We start from the raw sequence: 14,442 nt of genomic DNA on the forward strand, positions 1-14,442 counted from the left end.
GTGCCAAGATCTATATAAGACTCTACAGATAAGAAGTCTGTTAAAAACAAAACCAGAAACCAAAGCTGAAATTCCTTTTCCTCATGGAATTTTTACCTTCTAGTAGATTGGCTCATACATGATTCTGTGGCATTTAACACCACTCAAAGGGCTACTTTCCTGTTAATTGTCAGGAAATGCATGTCATTATTTGAAGATATAGAGGCAGGACACAATTTTTACTAGCTCTTTTCAGCTCACTGCTTTTCAGTGAGTTCAGCTGTACTAATTATTTTTAATAGGATTTGCAGTTATGATCATTTGGTGACCTAGACTTTTTCCATATTTTTCTCAACCTCCCAGTTTCCCAGTGATGAGGTAAATGTTGAACAAATACCTTAATGTTTTGGATTTAAGAATATTTGAAATGTGTAGTATTTTTAGGAAGTAATTTTTGAAAGAAGAGAATATTTTAGGATATCTGTGATTTTGTCCAATATTTTTCAGAACCTCATTTCATAATATAGAAAGATAAATTTGAACCCAATGATAATGATTGCAGTATAATCTTTTACTCTTCTCTCCTCCTTCAGGAAAATCTTAAAATTCCAACATGAGAAGATTATAAAGAGGTCCCTCCTGTGCCAGGAAAGATCTGCAGATCTTTTTCAGTGTTCTTGGAGGTGTGGGGTGTGAGCACTTGATCAGTGTGTGTCAGCCACCTTGTTCTCTCAAGGTAAGCACGGTCTAGCGAGAGCACACTCCTGGGCCCAGGCTCCTGAGGCAGGACTGGTTTTGGAATGCTCCATCGAGGGTTTGAGACCATCACGTGTTCCTCCCACATCCATCAAGAGCTAGTTTCCCTTGTTCAGAAATGAGGTATGCCCTAAGGATCTGTGGATTTTTTTTTAATCCCAACTATAGTGAAGCTTGTTTTCCAGTTCAGTCTGCATCTAAGTTAGTAACTGCTGCGGTTAACCTCACTAGGAACTCTTGGATATTTTGAGATTTGCATTCAAAAAATTTGAAACAATGACAGCAATTAAGCAGTCTGGTGACATAGTAGCTTAAATTGATATAACCAGTTTTGAAGAATTGGCTTTTCTTGATCTTTGTGAAGCTGTCTTGCCTTTACTTCAAGAAAAGTCCTGGAAATCATTTTGTAATCTGTACTAAGCTTCAGAAAGTGTGAAGCAAAGGCCTTCTTAATCTTTAAAAGGTACATGATCATAAACTTTCTTATGTCAGATCCTAATTGAAAAAAAATCATTTGAACATTTTAAATCAGCAGTGTGGAGCTCCCCTGTGTTAGGGTTTCTTCCCCATCATCAGGAAACGAACCAGTATGCTGCTTCTGGCGGCGAAGCCTGATGAAGGATAAATAAATTAATGCGTCTGCTTCAAACTAAAATATCAGAAAACCATATTTTTCTCTTGCACAGTTTATTATATCCTTTCAAAGTGACCAATGCCAAATTAAAATGTCATTAGGATATCATGTCGTGACTGTGGAGAATGAAAGCATGCTAATTCTGAAAATGTCACCAGTATTAGAAGTAGCTCAGTGTCAGGTGGAATAGCTTTGGCTGCCACTAAGACAGTAAATGATTGTAATTTCCAGGATGCTGTAGTGTTTTGTTGAAAATGGGGACTTAATGTGCTGATGAAGAAATTAAATCTGTTCATTTAATTTCATTCATCTGTTTTTAAAGCTTTTAAGGTGATCTTGGAAACTAGTTTTACAAGATATGAATGTTTTACAGACCATTAATTTGGGGGAGAAATCTGATTTTTGTGTGGCAGCTGTATTTCTGATAAATGATAAATTTGTCTCTTAAATCATTTTCTTAAATATGTATAAAAAAGATATTAAAGAGGAAACGTACCCATTATGTATGTTGTTAGGATGAGAAAAAAATACGACATAGACTTATTTTGGAAAAGTCTTGAGCAGCAGTTTTGCTTTTCATATGCAAACAGAAGAGGAGCTTGCACTGGTTTTACTGATTATTACTGCAGGCGACTTCAGTAGGGTTAACTCTTTACAGTAGATAGGATATAGTTAATAATTGAGAAGAAATAACAAGTTATTAGGTGTTTAATCTGTATATTTATATACAGTTTTGTTTGAATTTTTATTTGTAAGATACTTTTAAATCATTTTGGCCTTTATAATGGCATGAAACAGAATGGACAAATGTATTAACTCTTGACCAGTTGAGCAAAAACTGTGAATGAAAACCCAAACCTACTGACAGTGTAAGGTGGGCTTTAGGGATAACTAAACAAATCGTTATTTCTTACCCTAACTATAGCTTTATTTTACTGAAATTCTTAATCTAAAATATCTCCCCCATACATACCCTTTTTAATAAATGATTTTTTCTATCAAAGTATTGGTAGTATGTTTTAGTAAAAGAACAATGTATTTCACCATTTTAGAGTTACTTTCCTACTTTCAGATCAGTGACTTGAACCACTAAGAGCTTGTGTGCTGTATCTGGAAATATCAAAAAATATGATCTTGTCCTCAAGATTCTTAGTAATTATTTACACCACCTCAATTTATACTAGGGAACAAAATCAAATATTGTCCCATGATCTTGATAATATGTAGAAGTTAAATCTGAGCACAATGATACTGAAGGATTCTCCCATTGAAACTAAGGTCTGGGAGATGATTCTTTTGTGTGTGCATAAACACATCTACATACATAAACACATCTACATGCATAACTTATCTACAGTTATTTCCTTTTTTGAATAACGTATGAATTGTCAAACGTGAAGTTTCCGACTTCTCTTTGACTAGTGTGTGGGTGCTGTGTTCGTTTTTGTTTTTAAAGTGGTCGCAGCCAGTCCGCACAAACAGCCATTGCTGCAGGTGATCGTGCTCCCTGCCTGCTCATTACCGCTCTCTTGAGCTGGAGGGAGGTGAGAAAGGCGGCTCTGGATGTTTTCCAGTATTGATTTTTAGAGATGAAGAAGTGGGAAACTGAAGCCCGGCCCCCTCCGTGGAGCCATCTAGACCAGCACTGTCCATTAAAAAAAAATTCAGGCCACAAACATGAGCTACATGCATAATTTTAACTTTTCTAGTAACCACACCAAGAAAGCAAAAAGAAACAGGCAAAATTTAATTGCACTTTCATAATTATTCCATATATCCAAAATGTTATTTCACCATGTAATCAGTATAGACATCTGTGAGGTATTTTACTTTTTTCAGTGAGCATGCAGAATCCGGTATGTGAGTTCTACTCAGCACAGAGTGTATTGGACCAGCTGGAGTTCCAGCGCTGTGGCCACCTGTGGCCAACAGCTGCCATGTTTGAAAGCACAGATCTGGACAAAGAACGGAGCTTTCATTTTAGCTTCACTCACGCCAGAGCCTGTTGGGTAACTCAGTGGGCTCCACTGGTTTAGAGTTTCCAGATTTAAATCACAGAAAGCAAAACAAAACAAAACAAAATAGGAAGCCAACTCTAATTTGAATTTCAGGTAAATAGCAAATAATTATTTAGTGTAATTGTGTTCCAGGCCGTATTTGGGACTCCAAAAAAGTTGTTATTTATCTAGCTTCAAGTTTAACCAGGTGTCTCGTATTTTATCTGACAACCCTGCTGGGGTCTAACTCGAGTGGAAGGCGTCAATCATTGGGCTGCCCAGAAGCTAGTTGTAGGACTAGATTTAGCAATGTCTTCCTCTGAGGAGAATTTTGATAGCCCTCTGAAAATCAGTGTGCAAGCCAGAGACGACTGATAGCCCATTTCTTCATAACTGTCTAGGATGTCTAAGACACAAGAAAGGGTTTATGTTATAAAACTTGATCCTTACATATTTAAACATTTTAGATCTGGATTATTATATTAAAATAGAAGGTTTATGTAATTTTATAAATTAAGTGCTTTGTTAAGCTTAAAAAGTATAATTTGGCTAACAGTGCATCACTAGAACTGCATTTTCTTAAAAATAAAAATTTACCCTTAGTCTTGAGCTCTGTAGTGTTCAGAGTCCTCAGTAGTTCAGCGTAGTTTCCTGCCACTGGTTACACTGCAGCTGTCACATAGCTCTCAGGTTGGCAAGACTTAACACAAAGTGCCAGCTTGATGAACACCAGGAGAAGACTTGCTTGACAAGTATATAAGTACTTGTAATTCTTGGCTCTGATATTAGCAGCTATATCCTGACCCAATCCAAAGTCATTTCTTCTACCAGCATCTTGCGTTTCTCCTAAGATTTCTTTCACAAAGGAACATCTTTCCATTTTTATTATGGAATTTTTAGTATGTTTATTTTAAGCAAACACTTTTTTTGAAGCATGTAACGACTGCTTTAGTAGTGTGGATCTAGGCTTTTTCAGCTCTGTCGAAAGGGCTGTTCATGTCCTCTAGGGACAGTACCTATAGCAGCCCCACACTCACCCTCAGGGGGAGCTCTTGCCTCATGAGGATGAATGACTGTAGGTGAGCCCTTTGGTACTGCCTGTACCGTGTGCACCATTCCCAGCCGGACAGGTGGGTGCTGCCAGTACTGGGCATCCGGTTAGCAGTTCAGAGCTGAAGCAATGGCGCATTCCAAATCCATGCACACTTAGGAGAATGTGCCCAAGAGTGTGGGTATGTTGATAATTATTGCATTTCCTTCAGAGAACAAGTGTTACAGGTAAGGTTGTGTGTGTGTGTGTGTGTATGTGTGTGTGTGTTCCAATAATTACCTTTAAATAAAAAAATTTAGGATCTAAAAGTGTTGCCCTTTCCCCAGAACAGTCACTGCAAATATCTCAAACATAGCCTTCGTTATTTAACACAAGTATTTTCTTTCCTCACTCTAAGAAGGGATGGATGCTGTGCGTGTGAGGTTGAAGGGGGAGAAAGCTTATTGTCATTTGAGAGCTGTGAATGTCACACTTTTCCATGTCTAGAAATATCTTAGAACCTTGTTTAGCCTAACTTCTGATGTCTAAAGTATAAATTATTTTGTCAAGTTAACACCTCCATCTATATATAAGTAAAAGTGTTCAGCCTTTCTTAGCTAATGTCTTGAACAGCACTGGGTTGTGTTTGGGTTTTCACTTTTATTCTAAGACTGACTTCCTTTTGTATAAAGGCTTTCACCTCATTGCTGAAACCACAATTTAAAGCTACAAAGGATCTTAAATATAGTCTCCCAGGGACCCTTGGATGAGCCTGAGAGTCTAGGAACCCCTGAAATTATAGTCATATTTTGTATATGTGAGGGGACTTCAAAAGTTCATGGGAAATGGAATTAGAGAAGGTAATTTGTATTTTCCCATAGATTGATTTCCAAGATTCCTCAATCTGTTTTTGCTGGGGGAATGTCCCCAGTTTTCATCACACTCTCAAAGGGTTGGTAGCAAACAACCATTGACCTCATATATAATGTGGTCATTTTATTTTTTTTTTTTATTTTTTTTTATTTTTTTTGACAGGCAGAGTGGACAGTGAGAGAGAGAGACAGAGAGAAAGGTCTTCCTTTTTGCCATTGGTTCACCCTCCAATGGCCGCCGCGGCCGGCGCGCTGCGGCCGGCGCACCGCGCTGATCCGATGGCAGGAGCCAGGTACTTCTCCTGGTCTCCCTTGGGGTGCAGGGCCCAAGCACCTGGGCCATCCTCCACTGCACTCCCTGGCCACAGCAGAGGGCTGGCCTGGAAGAGGGGCAACCGGGACAGAATCCGGCGCCCCGACCGGGACTAGAACCCGGTGTGCCGGCGCCGCTAGGCGGAGGATTAGCCTAGTGAGCCGCGGCGCCGGCCTAATGTGGTCATTTTACTAGTACTGGGATTCATAGACTTTGAAACTTTGCCACACTGCTGCTGGGTTCTTATTATGTGAAGGAAATAACTTATTCAGTTGGTCATGAAATATGTAGGTAGAGAGAACGGTGAGAACACTCTCCTTGCCCTCACAGAACCTAGTGTTTGCTCAAGCTGGAGTGTTGCAAAGGGAAGACGGAGTAATCGCTGCCTTGAGCCCTTGAGCCGGAGCCCGAGAGCAGCACCGGGGGCTGTTTCAGATTGCATAAGTGCAGCTTTTACGGAACCTGAGGCATCCGCAGGAGTTGGTAAGACAAAGAGGGAAGGCAGAATGCACTGGACACAGCAGTTGTGAGAGCCCTGAGGGAGAAAGAGAGCGAGGCACCATCAGGACAGAAGATTGAGGGAGACATGACAAAGTGACCCTGCACAGGAAGCGTCTCACAAGCTGTCGATGTTTGTTCTTTGGGCTTTACTTTAAAAGCAGTAAGAGACATTGACACGAGATTTATATTATTTTCTGAAGCTTCCGAATAAAGCCTGTTACTTGTGTAGAACCGTGAGGATATTGTTAAATACACAGTTCTGTAAATTTTCACAAAGTGCCGACACCTATATGACTGGCACCCAGATGAACAAACAGAACATTACCAGGATCCCAAAAGTTGCCCCAAACCTTTCCTTCCAGTCATATCCACCACCAACCCACCAAGAAGACCTCTTGCATGCCTTCCTGCTGAATAGGTGACACTGCTGTGTTGTACCCGGCTGTCTTCCTGCTGTATAGGTGACACTGCTGTGTTGTACCCGGCTGCCTTCCTGCTGTATAGGTGACACTGCTGTGTTGTACCCGGCTGTCTTCCTGCTGTATAGGTGACACTGCTGTGTTGTACCCGGCTGCCTTCCTGCTGTATAGGTGACACTGCTGTGTTGTACCCGGCTGCCTTACAGCAGTATAGGTGACACTGCTGTGTTGTACCCGGCTGTCTTCCTGTTGTAGAGGTGACACTGCTGTGTTGTACCTGGCTGCCTTCCTGTTGTATAGGTGACACTGCTGTGTTGTACCCGGCTGCCTTCCTGCTGTATAGGTGACACTGCTGTGTTGTACCTGGCTGCCTTCCTGCTGTATAGGTGACACTGCTGTGTTGTACCCGGCTGTCTTCCTGTTGTATAGGTGACACTGCTGTGTTGCACCCGGCTGTCTTCCTGCTGTATAGGTGACACTGCTGTGTTGTACTTGGCTGCCTTCCTGTTGTATAGGTGACACTGCTGTGTTGTACTTGGCTGCCTTCCTGCTGAATAGGTGACACTGCTGTGTTGTACCCGGCTGTCTTCCTGCTGTATAGGTGACACTGCTGTGTTGTACCCGGCTGCCTTACAGCAGTATAGGTGACACTGCTGTGTTGTACTTGGCTGTCTTCCTGCTGTATAGGTGACACTGCTGTGTTGCACCCGGCTGTCTTCCTGCTGTATAGGTGACACTGCTGTGTTGTACTTGGCTGCCTTCCTGTTGTATAGGTGACACTGCTGTGTTGTACTTCGCTGCCTTCCTGCTGTATAAGTGACACTGCTGCGTTGTACCTGGCTGGCTTACAGCAGTACAGGTGACACTGCTGTGTTGTACCTGGCTGGCTTACAGCAGTATAGGTGACACTGCTGCGTTGTACCCGGCTGTCTTCCTGTTGTATAGGTGACACTGCTGTGTTGTACCCGGCTGTCTTCCTGCTGTATAGGTGACACTGCTGCGTTGTACTTGGCTGTCTTCCTGTTGTAGAGGTGACACTGCTGTGTTGTACCCGGCTGCCTTCCTGTTGTATAGGTGACACTGCTGTGTTGTACCCGGCTGCCTTACAGCAGTATAGGTGACACTGCTGCGTTGTACTTGGCTGTCTTCCTGTTGTAGAGGTGACACTGCTGTGTTGTACCCGGCTGCCTTCCTGCTGTATAGGTGACACTGCTGTGTTGTACCCGGCTGCCTTCCTGCTGTATAGGTGACACTGCTGTGTTGTACCCGGCTGTCTTCCTGCTGTATAAGTGACACTGCTGCGTTGTACCTGGCTGGCTTACAGCAGTACAGGTGACACTGCTGTGTTGTACCTGGCTGGCTTACAGCAGTATAGGTGACACTGCTGTGTTGTACCCGGCTGTCTTCCTGTTGTATAGGTGACACTGCTGTGTTGTACCCGGCTGTCTTCCTGCTGTATAGGTGACACTGCTGCGTTGTACTTGGCTGTCTTCCTGTTGTAGAGGTGACACTGCTGTGTTGTACCCGGCTGCCTTCCTGCTGTATAGGTGACACTGCTGTGTTGTACCCGGCTGCCTTACAGCAGTATAGGTGACACTGCTGCGTTGTACTTGGCTGTCTTCCTGTTGTAGAGGTGACACTGCTGTGTTGTACCCGGCTGCCTTCCTGCTGTATAGGTGACACTGCTGTGTTGTACCCGGCTGCCTTCCTGTTGTATAGGTGACACTGCTGTGTTGTACCCGGCTGTCTTCCTGCTGTATAGGTGACACTGCTGTGTTGTACCTGGCTGCCTTACAGCAGTATAGGTGACACTGCTGTGTTGTACCTGGCTGTCTTCCTGTTGTATAGGTGACACTGCTGTGTTGTACCTGGCTGGCTTACAGCAGTATAGGTGACACTGCTGTGTTGTACCTGGCTTCCTAATAGCAGTATGGGTGACACTGCTACGTTGTACTCCTGCTGTATAGGTGACACTGCTGTGTTGTACTTGGCTGTCTTCCTGCTGTATAGGTGCTATTGCCCACGTTGTACTTGGCTGCCTTCCTGCTGTAGAGGTGACACTGCTGCGTTGTACCTGGCTGTCTTCCTGCTGTTTAGGTGACACCGCCTGCATTGTACTTGGCATGAAGAGGAGCATATGTAATTGAACATTAATTTGAATGAAAGAGGACAGAGTGGTGTGATTATGATGTGTCCATATTGTTGTGCATGGTTGCTCATCCTTCTCAGGACTGTGATGTTCTGTTGTATGAATGCACCACAAGACAGATTCTCTGAGATGGCTGCAGCCACCCCGTGGAGGATAGAAAGGAAGATGTGAAGTCAGTAAGAGTGACTGGGCTTGAGCTAGTGAGGTGACTGTGGCTGAAGAGAGGTGGGCCTGTGGGAGATGTTTGTGAGTTACAGTTGCCAGGTTGCAAGATAATTGCACAAGAAATACAGAGACATTAAGGGTAATTCAGGGTTTCTGATAGGCAGGGATTGAGGATGGGACCCTTTATTCAGTTTATAAACTCTAGAGAGCAAGTGGATATTTGCATTTTAGTAATAGGCAGGAATAGTAAATTCAGTTTCTGATATATTTGATGTACCTGTGAAACATACAGGTCTACTTGACTCAAATAAATAGCTATGTATTAACTAAATTAATGAATAACTTTATAATAGCCGTGCTAACAAAGAGTTCTACACGTGCAAAACTTCACATCTTCTCACTATTCATCACCATAATTCCCATTAGATGCTCTTTTTCTGTTTGTGGGGTGGTTTTGTCTCATCTTATACTTTTTTTCCTTTTATTCATATAGTATACTTCCCCTAAAGTAGTGCTAATTTATATGCAAAAGAGTAGCACTTCCTATATATAGAATATGAAAATCATTGTTAAAATGCCTTTGTACTTAAAAAATTGTGCTCTCATTATTATAGTCTTTCCTTTAATTAGCACAATAACAACACCTTCAAGTGAGTTTGTTAACTGGAAACAGCCCAGCTACTAGGCAAGACTTTAATGGACTGAAACAAACGTTCATTCAGTTTTGGTAGGGAAGCAAAGGAAGATTATGATGTGGTATGCCTGAGTACAAGCATGGGCAGGGAGCCGCAGGCTGAACCCTAAGCACGGCAGGTTGAAAGCATTTGGTTTTGAAGGGCTGGCGACCTTAGGGGCCTCTGCAGCTTCACCGTGCTCCCTAAGACCGGTCGTAAGGTTGGGAAATTTTATGTGACGGTAAATGCTGAGTGTATCATTGAATGAAACAAATGCCTGAGGTGCTGTGCAATGCTAAATAAATGCAGTGGTCTACCCAGTTTACACCAGTCATTTCTTACTTGGTGCCATATTTAGGCCACAAAATTTGAACTCATATCAAGTTTTTTATTCTCCCATGATGTCATCAATGTTTTTTTAGTTCATAGTTTTACCTAGCTTTGAGTTTTGCTACTTATCAGATAGCATAGGTATTTTTTATTTTTATTTATTCTCATTTTTTGTTTGAAGACAGAGATAGAAATCTTAGATCTACTAGTTTACTCCTCAAATGCCCTTGATAGCCAATGGTAGCCCAGGCTGAAACCAGGAGCCCAGAGTCTTCCACGTGAATGTTAGGGATCTTGAGCCAACATATGCCTCCTAGGGTGTGCTTTTTTTTTAGATTTATTTATGTATTTATTTCAAAGTCAGAGTTACACAGAGAGAGAAGGAGAGGCAGAGAGAGAGGTCTTCCATCCGCTGATTCACTCCCCTGTTGGCCATAATGGCTGGAGCTGTGCCAATCCAAAGCCAGGAGTCAGGAGCTTCTTCCAGATTTCCCACATGGGTGCAGGGGCCCAAGAACTTGGGCCATCTGCTACTGCTTTCCCAGGCCAATGTGGAGAGCTGGATTGGAAGTGGAGCCGCCAGGACTCGAACCAGCGCCTGTATGGGATGTCAGCACTCCAGGTGGTGGCTTTACCTGCTATACCATAGTGCTGGGCCTGTAGGATATGCTTTAGCAGGAAGCTGGGTGGGAGGCCAGGGAGCTAAGACTTGAACCACTCATTCCAGTATGGGAACGTGCATCTCAAGGAGTGGCTTACCACTGCACAGACAGGCTTTTAAATTAGATGCTCAGTTCATTTTGTTGAATGTTTTTCTTTTGAGATCTTGTCTTTAATTCAGGTTTACATCAAGCAACCAAAACAGCATTATCAGAAACCATTTAAGTTAGCATTCAGTTATTTAAGTTATTTATTAAATATGTATCATATTTACAGTCGTGCTATCAGCTAAAATGATAAAAGAAGGAAGTATTCTTGCCTTTCGGCACTGGCACTTGCACTACAGTTGGGAGTCTCAGTATGATTTATTATGTGGTTCACTGAATGGTGTTAAAAAACCGGCGCCGTGGCTCACTAGGCTAATTCTCCGCCTTGCAGCGCCGGCACCCCAGGTTCTAGTCCCGGTCGGGGCACTGGATTCTGTCCCGGTTGCCCCTCTTCCAGGCCAGCTCTCTGCTGTGGCCCGGGAGTGCAGTGGAGGATGGCCCAGGTGCTTGGGCCCTGCACCCCATGGGAGACCAGGAAAAGCACCTGGCTCCTGCCATCGGATCAGCGCGGTGCGCTGGCCGCAGCGTGCCGGCCGTGGCGGCCATTGGAGGGTGAACCAACGGACGGAAGACCTTTCTCTCTGTCTCTCTCTCTCACTGTCCACTCTGCCTGTCAAAAAACAAAACAAAACAAAACAATGAATCAGGGGAAAAGAATTGTGGGATATGATATCAAAAAATGAATGAGAATGATAGGATTTCAGTCTTGACAGGTAGGATTCAAAGGTGTGCAAGAACACTCACTTCAGATAGGTAGCATCTCATGAGAAAAGGTGCAAGGAAAAAAACAAAAACACATGGCATGTGTTGGGCATGGGAGACACTGACCAGGTTGTAGAAGTCCAAAGCTGGTATGAGGAAAGAGAAGGAAGTGTTGTTAAGGCTTGACCAAAATTGGAAGAAGCTTTGCATTACTCAAGAATTCATCAGCTATAAGAGCATGGGTTATTATCTTCATTTTTAGATCATTTGTAGGTATAATTTACTTGCCACCATATAATAATTACGTTTATCTTCTTAGAAAGCGTATATGAAAAGAACTGGAGGAGTGACGTGGTTGTGCTTTAGTTCAGAGTGTCTTGACTTGGGGAGTCTGGATAACTGAGATTAGGGAAGAAGTTTGAATGTGTGTCTTTTTTTGGAGAATGTTCCATTACCTTTATTAAAGGATCTAGCAACCCAATAGAAGTTAGTACAATAGCTCTAGTTCTACATTAAAACATTTTGAATCTAATTCCTTTGTATTTTTCTTATACGGGATTAAAATAGGGAAATTAACACACATTAAATGCTGCAAGCTTTCTTTTTCACTCAGTATTTATTAGCACAGTATTTAAGAACAACTCCTGAAAAATGTATCAGTAGATTGGTTATGTAACCATAGCAAGTGGCTATTTTATCAGTTCCACTGACTTCAGGAAAAGGTCAATTAAATTACTTTTTTAGATACAGGCATATTTCTGAATATGCTATTTTGAGTCTGAATTTCTTCCTATTTTTGGACTAATATTATAAATCATGTTTCTGCAGCATATGAAGCATTTTAAATCAATGTCCAACTTTAATTCAGAAATCTGACTCACCTGGATCATACTTAATCTTCTGTGTACCTGGCAAAGAGGAAATTAACGAAGTGTGGCCTGTGGGCCAAATCCAGCCCCTATCTTGTTTTCATATGGCTTACAACTTAAGAATTATTTTTATATTTTCAGAATATAATTAAATAAACAATATTGGAAAGAAAAGGAGATTGTAAATTGTTAGAACTGTGGAAAACAAGAATATGCAACAGAAACTGTATGTGGACTCCAGGGCCTGAAGTATGTATTCACTGGTTCCTGGTTCTGGTTTGTTTTGTTTTTTGCCTACTCCTTGATTTAAAGTCATTCAGATTTATAAGCTTTCCCAAATGCATGTATTATTCTATAAGCAGACACATTACCATGGATAGATGGTAATTTGAAGCTGAGTATGTGTTTGTATAATTCTAGCAAAGTTGATTAGGTGAGTTAAACTGTTTTCTGTATTGTGTAGTCAGATACTAGTTCAGCTTTATAAAATCTGGAGTTGAAAGTGTAGGAACAAAATCTGGGCTTAATGATCCATTTCAAAGACCCATATGAATAGAAAGATTTGTTCTTCATAAATGTTTCATACAACTACAGTTCTCAATTGAAAAATATTAAAATATCTTCACTTTTTAAGATTTATAGATGACTTAAAGGCAAGACATTTAATTGATCATGTGTCGGGCAGGGCCAAGTCTGTCTTTCACTGGTGTATTCCGCAGTTATTTTCAGAACCTTGAAGTATATGTCAACTTCTTTTTTATGAAAAACTGTATTTCTGACTTTTAGATAAATACCTTTGCAACTATTAAATGTCCTAATTAATGAGTCTCAGAGCTTGGGACAGCTCTGCCTTCCCTCTCAAGCGTCACTATTTTTCCTTCATTACTGGATCTTTTCCACCAACATATAACGCTAATTTGTTTTTCTCATCTTCCAAAAACCGTGCTTGCGATTCTCCCTGTGGGAACTGCCACGTGTCTGTCTGTGCGTGTACAGCAGCAGTCTTCCAAGCAGCCCCTCCTCTTTCTGAATGCAGTGTCTGTGACGTGCACCTTCACCCTTCGCTGAGAGCTCAGCGGTGCTGGGCCCGAGGCTGAGGTCTTGGTGGGCTCACTTCACCTGACAGCACAGAGCGCCTTCCTGGCCGACTCTCAGATTCAGCGCGCCCTGGTTTTTCCCCCTGCCTCTCTGGCACTTTACTTTTTCAGTCTCATCGGTTGCTTCTCGCCTCCTCCGCTTCTAAATGGAAAACACTGGAGCGTTTGCAGTTTGAGCTTTTATCTAGTTCACATCCATTGATTGCCTTGGTGTCTTGGTCTATTTTGTGTTGCTGTGTCAAAATACCAGAGACTGGATAAACGGTAAGAGGTCTGTTAGATCCCCTTTCTGGAGGCCGGGAAGTTGGAGATCACGTGGCTGCATCTGGTGAGGGCTTCCTGTTTCGTGTGTAACAGGATGGATAGGAGTAGCGAGTGGGCACGGCGGAAGAGGCCAGAGCACCTGGGGTAACCTTGCTTTATCACACTGGTTCCTCAGCTCCTTAAGACTACCCAGATGTCAGCTCAGGCTTTCTTTAGCTCTAGGAACTCAGGTTGCAGATCTCCCACTCAAACCCAGTTTTCTCTTCTGCCTTATGTTTCCTTTCACAGTAGGTGATAGGTAAGACTCGTTACCATCCTCCATTCCATCAGTAGTTTTAGGTACTTTCCCTGCCTTCCTCCTCTAGAACATAAAGCCAGCTGTGCTTGTGCACTGTTCAGTCCTCAGCATGTAACTGTGCTGTTTGGCTCCTGTGCACCTGGTATTGGTTGAATGATTGCATCAGTGAATGTAGTTTTTTAAAAGCCAACACAGAAAATTAAACAGTAGTTCAAGGATTTTGAGAGCTCTAGATAATTTAATAAGTGCTAAAATATTTGGGTAAGCAGCATCATGGAACTAAAGATATTAGAAATGTAAGCATATGTACTGATTTTATAACATATCGAACTTACGTCTTTGAACAGATCTTTGGTTTTGACCAATTACTTACTCAATTTTATAAGTGTGGGATAATGACAAAAATATTATTTCAACTTAAATATTAATATTTGAGTAAGGTCTGATGTGGTAATTTCTTAAAAGAATCCATTGCCATTAAAAATATCAGTTATTCAGTATGGTAATAAGGAATATTTTTAGAAAGTACTTTTAAAAGATTTTAGATTCACAGAATAATTGCAAAGATATTACAGAACTATACCTTTCAGGTTCCTTGTGTTATGTTTTTAAGTTGACAGCTTCAC

General features: G+C 41.9%; 1 protein-coding gene across 21 annotated transcripts in view; it reads left to right on the forward strand.

Annotated features, from left to right (window-relative positions):
* Positions 1-14,442, forward strand: part of ZEB1 (zinc finger E-box binding homeobox 1) — a 184,588-nt gene that overhangs the window by 65,070 nt on the left and 105,076 nt on the right. For 9 of the 21 annotated variants that reach the window (XM_070056083.1, XM_070056085.1, XM_070056084.1 and 6 more), the window contains one exon: positions 573-715. The exons of the other annotated variants lie outside the window; for them this stretch is intronic. The gene's annotated coding sequence lies outside the window, so the exon portion shown is untranslated. The remainder of the gene's footprint in view (positions 1-572; positions 716-14,442) is intronic. 21 annotated transcript variants of the gene reach the window in all.

The sequence above is a fragment of the Oryctolagus cuniculus genome, chromosome 13 (genome assembly GCF_964237555.1).
Source record: "Oryctolagus cuniculus chromosome 13, mOryCun1.1, whole genome shotgun sequence".
NCBI lineage: Eukaryota > Metazoa > Chordata > Mammalia > Lagomorpha > Leporidae > Oryctolagus > Oryctolagus cuniculus.